General features: G+C 37.0%; 1 long non-coding RNA gene across 1 annotated transcript in view; it reads right to left on the bottom strand.

The window, feature by feature from the left end:
• Window positions 1–324: 324 nt before the first annotated feature.
• Window positions 325–9751, bottom strand: part of LOC107833505 (uncharacterized) — an 18370-nt gene continuing 8943 nt past the window's right edge. The window contains exons 3-5 of the long non-coding RNA XR_001659251.1: window positions 4687–4783; window positions 2266–2322; window positions 325–1062 (exon numbers count right to left, since the gene is read on the bottom strand). This is a non-coding gene — a long non-coding RNA (uncharacterized LOC107833505). The remainder of the gene's footprint in view (window positions 1063–2265; window positions 2323–4686; window positions 4784–9751) is intronic.

The raw sequence follows: 9751 nt of genomic DNA, 5'->3' as shown, positions 1-9751 counted from the left end.
GAGGGGGAGAGAGAGAGACGGGGGGAGAGCGAGAGAGGGGGAGAGAGAGAGAGGGTGCAGAATGTTGGTATAGCATATTAGCGTTAGCTTCTGCTAAATATGCTGGGATATCTCTTTCATGTTAGTTTCCACTAATTAGCATGTCGGTAAAACATGTTAGCATTAGCAGATCAAAAGTTAATAATTAGCTGCTTGAGGTTAGCTCTGCTAACTTTTTAGTTAGCTGCAGTAGCTAACCAGTGCTAATGCTGTTAGCCAAAGGACTAAAGGTTTACAGAGGTGGAAGCTCAGATGAAGAAAACAGACAGATATGGAAACTGATAATCGTAACATCCACCAATATCATCAACAAGATTTCAAATATTCTGCAGCTGTTTCTACATTTTAGCCAAACAAGAAGGAAATCTGTTGGAAAATCTCCTTAAAATCAGCTCCAGCTGCTCTTTTCCTTTAACTGCAGTGACTCTACATAGCAGATCTATCATTTGAAGATGGGATTCATTTCAGTTTGGAGCCACATGAGAAGCCGACATGTTGTTCTGGTGTCTCTGATGTGGAAAAGGAGAAGGAACCGAAACGCTGGATTAAAGAAATAAAAATAAATTAAAAAGTGGTCGTCCTCGAGGATAATGAAGTTTTATTATTTGTTTTCTTATTGTTGGGTCTCAGCTGGCAGAGGACAATATTTTCTGTGTTAGTGTTTGCCTTACTGCGTATACACACACACACACACACACACACACACACACACACACACACACACACACACAGTGGCCTCTGAGGTGAGAATCTCCATAATGATCGTGTATCAGTTTGATTTATCAGCTCCAATCGGAGCCGCCCCCCTCTCTCCCTGGGGAGACGCCGTTTACCGGTCTGCTGTCCCTAATCGGATGAGCCCGGCGCCGCCGCAGCCTGGGAGAGGATCCGATTCCCACCGGGGCCCAAATTAAAACGACCACTGTCCCCCGAACGGAGCGGCGATATTAGAAATGCTTAAGGATAATGTAGTGGTTGTGTTTTAATGTGACAGGACGAAACAGGAAGCCTCAGGGGGCGGAGCTGAAACGAGTCCAGATCAGAAGAAACAACACTTAAAAAAATAAACTTACTCCTTTTTACTGTAATTAAAACATTTTGTTTCTCTGAGAAAAATCATTTATGACCAAAAACTCAACAGATTGAGGATTAAAGCAGCAAATGACAGAAAAACTAAACTAGGGAACAAAAGTCATGACCAACAGGTTTCCACGGCAACAATAAAGCTGATTTTTTTTGGTAATTATTAACTACAAACGTTTCATGAAGTCAACAACAACAACAACAACAGAATTTCACTTCTTACGTTAAAGTTCTGGAAAACATTTTGTTGCCATGGATACCGAGGCTAACTACGGGGTGCCATTTGTAACGTTAAACTCTGAGCCAGCGCAACATTTAGTCTGTAAAAAAACCTTTAGTTTGTGACATTTATGAACAGCATGGAGAAAATCTACTAAATCAAATTATTGTTAATTTTTGACTAACTTTACAAACGGCTGTAGCTAGCGTTAGCCCTGCTGCACATCGAGCAGCTACAGGAAGCTAGAAAAGCTACAGGAAGCTAGAAAAGCAGCATGTTTAAACTCTTATGAGCACCGTACCGCCCAACATTTAACTTCTTTCAACGTTTATTAAATCAGGAAATCCAAACGAGATCATGACTTATTGGTAATATTACAACTATTCTCGTATTACTCCGATTTTATTCCTGTATTATTATAACTTTACAGATTACAAATTTGTTTTGGCAATATGACGACTGACGTGACTGTTCCTGTATTATTACCACTTTATTCACTAATTACAAATTTCACTTGGTAACATTATGACTGTTCTAGTATTATAAGGAGTTTATTCTGGTATTATAATTTATTTCCATTTTAAGACTTTATTCTCAGATTAAGTACAGATTTATTCTGGCACTGTTGCAGCTTTAATCTTGTATCCCAGTGAAACTCCAGCTCTGATTCAGCCATCAGCTCGGTTGTCGAGCAATATTCCTATTTTGATGCTGATCAATTAAACATGTGTAATGTTTGGCTTTCTTCATTTCATTTGTTCATTTATTCATGGTCTCTCCTGCTGTCACCGCGCTGCATGCATTCATTCATGCATTCATGCTGATGTATTTTTCACGGCCGCGTCGGCTCGGATCAGCGCATCGACTTCAGTCAAACACACATTTTAATTTACCGCGTTTGATCAGAGCTTTAATTCATTCACCTGTTGATGTGAGCAGGTTCCAGTCGCTGCTCTGAGGTCAGCAGCTCCATCCTGCTGCTGCAGGACAGAAAAGAGAAACTCAGGAAGTTTGCAGTTTCAATTATTTAGTTTTCACTAGAAAACAACAATTAGCATGAAATAAATTAGCATTAGCATTAAAATGCTCCATTGTTCCTTTTGTCTCTGAGTTGAAGTCGTGTTTTCTAACTGGGAATCAGTGAGCGTTTCTCCATCACAGCCTTTTCCTGTCCCCCCTGTCGTCTCGCCGTTTCCATGGCAACCTTGGCCAGCATCCAAACAGCCGGCGGGTCCCTCTGAAGGGCATCGCGCAGGCGGGATGGAAGATTCCCACCAGGCGGCTGCAGGAAGAGCGGCCTCCTGCGGCCGCAGCTTTCAACGCAGCGACTCACAAAACCGTTCGGTGGAGATTCATATGCAGTCAGGAAAGGTCAGAGGTCACGGTTAGGGAGGGAGGAAGGAGGGAAGGGAGGCAGAAAGACAGAAAGAAAGAAAGAGAATGAAGGGAAAAATAAACATAAGAAAAGAGAAAACTAAGAAATGGAAAAAATAAAAAAATCTAAGAAAAAAGTATAAAGAAAAACAAAAAATAGAAATAAAAGGAAAAAATAAAAGAAAAAAAGGGAAAAAAATAATAATTTGTACTTTTTCCTTTTTATTTATTTCTTATATTTTCTGTTTTTAAGTTGAATTTTATTTTATTCCTTTAGTGTTAGTTGTGGTTGCGAGGTGTTCAATGTTTTTTTATTTATGTTTTCTGTGATTCATATATGCAAAAACTCAATAACTATAAAGTTAGAAAAAACACATGGAGTTAAAACAATGTAAACAATTTGTCTATTTAGATTTCATAGCTTTCATGTTAAACCAATAAACGCTCAGTGGAAATAAAAATCTAGAACATAATGGAAAAAAGCAGAAGGGACATGAAAGCCACTGATATTCATATTAATATTCAGTAATAGAGGAGGATTTCTGAACCTGGCCGGCTGATCGGAGGAGTTTAAAGCTCAGAGCAGAAATGTTTCTGTTTGTTTCCTGAAATATTCAGCAGCAGAACATCCACATGAATCATTCAGTCAGGAAACGATTACGGAGTGCCATCTCTGCCTGAAACATTCATGCTTTTTATGTCATAAATTATGACACGCCTGTTTCCTCACTGCTCTGAGGGGGGAGCAGAGCAACACTTCCTGGTTGTGACCTCATTTCCTGCCATTATAAACTTTTTCATGCCAGAAAAAACCTTAATCTGTGAAGTTGGGATTAATTTAAACGATGAGATTGGACGCTGGAAAAGACCAGTGTTGTGTTCATTAAATAATTTAGCAGCAGAAAAAAGTTTTGAATAAATTATTTTGTACAATAAAATGTGGCAAATTAAATTCAGATCGGATAATCTGTCTGCATCCAGAGCCGATGCACCAGATTTCTGCCAGGCTCAAGTTTTGATTAATTGGTCCACAAAATCATTCTGAGGGCCACAAAGTGGCCCCCGGGCCACACTTTGAGCACCTCTACCAGAAATCTGTTAAAGGTCCAAACAAAACCTGGAAGAAAACAAAAGCAACCAAACAGACAGAACTGCTTCAGACGACGGCGTATCAGGGCCGTGCTAAATGGAAAACGATGGACTAAATCTCCAAGTCGGAAATGTTCTAGAAAAAAAAAATCACAGATTTTGAAATTAATCTAGCAACATATCCAATTATATACTGAATTTCAGATTCTGAAACTTTTTCTAGAAAAAAAAATCAGAAATTTCAAAATTATCTGTCAAATTTCCTATGAAAAAGTTGGAAAATTTTCTTCTATTTTTCTAAAAATTTCTAATCTAAAACAAAGAAAAAACAGATTTTTTTTCAAAATGTTTTTTTTTTTTTTAAAAAAAAGGATAATCTTGAGAAAAAAGGATATTTCTGAGTTTTAGTAATTAAAACTTTTTAGAAAAAAACTAAGACATTTCAAAACGTAAAATTTTCTAACAAAAAGCCACAAAAACAGCAATTTTAAGATTAATCTCTGAAATGTTCAAGGTAAAAGATTCTTCACTTTTTTAAAAGAAAATGTGTTTGATTAATCCCAACTCTCAAAAATTCTGCTTTTCTTGTCTGAAATTTGCTGTTGTTTTTATCTACAGTGACCCAAACGGGCCTCTACTGGACCGGCCTCAGCAGCTAGCCTGCTAGCTTCTTGTTAGCAGGTTAGCTGATGTTTTATAGTTTATGTTTTATTGTTTCACTAAATCAATAAAACATTTTATCAACCCGCTGATGATCAGCTGACCTTCATGGCGACAGGCCAGGTGTGTTTGTTTGTTTCTCGGTTTTTCCCGCCAGTAAAAACCTAATTAAGCTGAAAAGTTTTTATTTTGTTGATTATTTGGCTCTAAAAGCGGCTCACCTGAAGCGCTGCAGGAACCAGACCAGGACCGAACAGCACCGAACTCTGATTAGCAACACCAACCAGCTGAGGCAGGAAACACAGGAAGCAGAACCCACTGGGAATTTCAAAATAAAACAGAAAGTCAGGAATTAAAGTATGAGCACAGAAAACAGGAGAGAAACCAAATAGAGAAGAACAGGGCAAACATTTCACAGTAATGCAAACCCTTATATATTTATCTATATTTCAGTGATTCTTGAGGATAGGGACAAAACAGGTCGTATGATTAAAGCACCAAATTTGAATAAAATATACACAAAATATATTTTTTTCAAATATCTGACTAAACTAACCTGGGTCATGTGAGCACAACAATGTATATTTTCCAGCTATTTGCTGAATATATTTTTATTTTAAACATTGTAGTCGGTGGATGATGCCTGTAAAATCCCTTGTCCAGGAGCAGAAATCAATATATTATAATAGTTTAAAATAATTAAAGAAATACTAAAATTATATATTATGACAATTAAGTATAAGTAGTCATATAAATAATTATAAAAGTATCGATAAATTGAATTAAAAATAAATTTTAGATATTTTTCAACTCCGTTGAAATTTGTCCCTAGTTTTTGTCAATACCGTCAGACATGAAAAGAATGTAAAAAAATCAGGCATTATTGGGGGGCACCAGAACTTCTGAGGACCCCATGACGTTGTCTTTTCTCTTCCTTTGCTAGGAGGGCTAGTTAGCTCCGGTTAGCTTAAGTTATTCTTTAGTTTTTTTTCTTCTGTTTTATTCCTAAGTTGCTCTTCACAATCATGATGTGTCAACTCCATAACTGACAATTTACAAAACTTTGATGAAATTTTGTGAAACAAAAGCTTAATTTTGGTAAACTAAAGATTTCATGGTCCTGATGAGCTACAATATGGCCTCCTTCAGAATAACATCATATAAATTGAGGTAGTTTGGCTTTTTTTCAACTCCGTCAGAGTTTTTGTGACTCTTTCAGTGAAATTGTTGACAAATCTCACTTAATTGTGCAATTAATTCATTTTAATGTATTTTACATGAATTGCAATACTTCACATGTACCAAGTTTTTCATTTTACTCACTAGTTTGTCACCACCTTCAGTTCTGTGTCAACTCCGTCAGATGGACTTTTTGTTGTTTTTTGTTTTAAATAATATTTATTTTGTTTCTTGAGAAGCATTTGTCTGTAAAATGAGTAAAAATATCACTAATTGGATATTTTAAAAATCATTTTATATTTATTTTTGTCAGATGGTGATGACAGTTCTGGCTCAGGTCGATTAAAAATGTAATTTTTTAAAAAAATTTGCAACTGGGAGCCTGCACCTTAGCATATTTACATTTCCTAAACATTATTTGTCATATTTGCATACATAAGGTTGAGAAATAATAATAAAAAAAAATATGGGAAAATTAAAACCCATTTTGTCCCTATTTTCAAGAATCACTGATTTATATGTAGATATAGTTATATTCATATGTCACATACATACTATAAATAATTCTGCATATTTTTAATCTAATTGATTGTATACATGTGGTTAAAATGTATTTAACTATATATTATTTAGTTGCACATTTATTTATTTCATACTATATTTACTTATAAATATAATTTTGTCCCTTTTGGCCCTCCATACACCTGATGGGTCACATCGCTAATATTCTGAAAATCATTTCCCGTTGTCACTTGGTGTCTTGTGACCCTACCTGGGTCCCCGACCCCCACTGTGGGAACCCCTGGTTTAAAAAATGAACTGTATTTAAATGAACTGGATTCAGTTGAGTTACATTTCAAATGATATTTGTTATAAATAGGAACCATAAAGTCAACTGCGAAGTTTCCATTAAATAAGAAACAATTAAAATCCCAGGTGATTACATCTGTTAACGAGATAAGTCAGTAAAAAACAAGCCACAGCTTTGACCTCCAACTACTTCCTGTTGTTTTATTCTTCATGGTTTCTGGCAGTAGCTGGTGATCATGTGACTGGTGTGATGTGGGGAAAAGTGATTCCACTGCAGTTTTACAAAATAGCTCAAAACTTTGTTTTATCGAAAAACTTGAGTTTTTGTCAAAACAGTCATGTTTTTATTAAGCATTTTTATTTTTGTAATTCAAATTTGCTTTATTTTATGGTTAAGAGACACAGAATAAACCAGTTAAGTTCAATTAGGATTACAAAATAAAATACATTTGCTAAATGCCAGAAAAACGAGTCAGAAAAAAATGAAGTAATTTGTGAGTTAAAGTCTTTAAACAGTTTGGGGCGTTTATTGATAATATCTGTGTCTGAAGCTGAGACGCTGCTTCCTGTGTGACGTCACGCTTCTGATGACGTGTGTTCTGTTCCTTCTGGATCGTGTCTGCGGCTCCCGGTCCCGTCAGCCTCGCTGTGTGTTCCTCACCTCCAGGCGGCCGATCCTCTTACTGTAAAACCATTTCCTAATCTCAGAGGCGTATCAGGCGGAGCGCTAACAGCTTCACACAAATGGGATCCGGTCGGAAACATCCCAATCCTCCCGTAAAGACGCAGCGCTTCATCCGCGTCGGCCCGCAGGCCGTCGGAGCGGAACCGATGCGGATCGCAGCCAAAACATGGAGACATGATTGAACTTGGTGTTAAGAGACGAGAATCTGCTGATGAAACAAACTCAGCTCCACTTTTAGAAACAAACATGGTTTAAAAACAACTTACATGTTTGAGGCCGAACAGAGAAATTACACTGTTCAATAATTAATATTTTCAGTATCTTCAGAGTTGTTTTGGCAGCAGCAGTCAGTGTTCCAACGTATGTGAATAGGCCTCTGACTGAAAACTGTTAGCTGACATGCTAACAGCTTAGCATCCAGGCAGCAGAGATGATATTCCACAGCAACACATCCTGGATGTATGCGTTAGCTCTGCTGATCCAGCTCATTTGCTTTTGCTGCTCCATTTAAATCTGTCAGACCGTTTGGTTAGAAAGATGTTGGTGTAGGGGATCTGATCCTGGAGCCATGTTTAAAGATCATCCATTTTGTTTGTCAAAGATCTTCTATTGTCCATCATGATGGAGGGAAGAGACGGTTTGAACTTCCTCCTTCTCTCTCTGCATCGTTATCAACTCCTCTGAGGTCAGAGGTCAGAGTTCAGGTGCTAAATGAGCTTTGGGATGCAAAGCTGTAAAAACAACACCTTGTTGCCATGGTTGCACATCATAACTGTCTGAAAGTTAAAAAGTAAGAGCAACAAGAGCTAATAACTGACCTGACTGAAGATAAATGCAGTACAGCCATCAGCCAGCAGGGTGTACTAACTTTCCCTCAGTTAGAAAATATACTTTGTTGATATTTTTGGCTTACTGAGTAAAACAAGGTTAATTTTTGGTGTAGAAATCACATTTCCACTTAAAAATAAAAATTGAACATAAATATTTAGGAGGAAATTGACAGACCATCTGATCGACAAACTGGCATCACTTTAGAATTACAGCCTGAGGCCAAACAAAGTCCATTCGAGGGCCACAATTGGCCCCCGACCCCGACTTTGAACATCCCTGTTGGAATCTATGAAAGACTGTTTGTGCGGTGAACTCTGCCTCCTGGTGGACATTCCTGGTCATTCTGCATGTGGATTTAAACTTAACTCAAGTTTAATGTCACTGAAAGAAAAAGGTTGAAATTATTTTAAAGTTTCTACTTTATTTTCTCTTTATGGCCAGAATATTGAGATTATTTTTTAAAATACAACCCCAAGTTTCACTAATTAATGAATATTTACATAAAAAATGTTTGTAAAATGTCCAGAATGGATCTGTTTTATATGCTACAAAGTTTTAATATGTTAAATTTACCAATAAAAATATTTAAAAGCATCACTTATACTTCTATTTCTTTATTCTTCAAGTTAATTCCTTTTAAAAAGAAGAATTAAAGTTTGGAGTTTAACTTTCAGACACAGATGATAAAGAAGTTTTGGCTGTGAAGTTTTGGATTATTTAAAGCAAATCTTGTTAAAATAATTTTAATAGTTAGTAGCATTATTAACATATTTCATTGTTTCTGATTCTAACACCAATACAAACACTTCACTGCCATTAATATTAAAACATTAGAATCTCGCATTCTCAATTTTATTTTTAATCTATTTACATTGTATCTTTAATTGTCTCATTATGAAAAGTATTTATTTATTAGATACATATTTAGGAACAGGAACCTGGGAACCGCCAGGAGAATAAAAACCCAATGAGAACATGATGAGGCTGAAACAAATCGATGTTCTTCAGTTTAATGAAAACCAAAACAATACAGATGTTTTGAAAGATGAAGGACAATAAACCGGATGAGAACCAACCAATGTTTGACTTCCTGTAGATAATCAGGTTGATCTTAATCTGCTGCGTGAGACAAGCAGGAATAAAAAATGGAGATAGAGCGACACCCAGCGGCGACACGCAGTACTGCAGTGTTTAAAAAGAAGCCAGGTTCGGTTTTATCCGATTTACTACCTTAATATGAACCATGGGATTTAACGCTGCCCTGCTGCTTCCTGCAGCCTGGAGATGAATCTGAATCTGATCACAGATGAAGAAGTTTCCAGATGATCAGATCGTCTCCAGTTTCCTCTTTAAACTCACAGTTTCAATCTGATCAATAAGTTTTTATTGGACTTTGTTCTTCATGCTGAGATCATCAGAGCTGCTGCTTCATCACTGAGATCTTCATCGGTTCGATCTTTAAGGTTTTATCAGTGGTGAAGAATGGAAACATCCTATCAGTGAAGGTGTGTGTGAAGGTGTGTATGTGTGTGTTAGTATCCAGATCAGAGAAGGACAGTTTTCCTCTGTCCCAGTCCAGATTCACTCTGATCCTCTGGAGATTCTTCTGGACTGAGAGACGAGAGGAAGGAGCTGGTGGAGACTGCTGAGTATTTACCTTGATAGAACCGTATAAACAACCATCCAGACTTCATGCGTCCCTTCCTCTTAACAGACTCTTCTAACACACCAAGGCTCCAGTGTAAACTGTCTCCAACATCAACATCCCAGCTGTGGTTCCC

Source organism: Poecilia formosa, unplaced genomic scaffold (genome assembly GCF_000485575.1).
Source record: "Poecilia formosa unplaced genomic scaffold, Poecilia_formosa-5.1.2 Scaffold399, whole genome shotgun sequence".
NCBI classification, from domain to species: domain Eukaryota; kingdom Metazoa; phylum Chordata; class Actinopteri; order Cyprinodontiformes; family Poeciliidae; genus Poecilia; species Poecilia formosa.
This window is presented reverse-complemented; position numbering and strand designations above follow the sequence as displayed.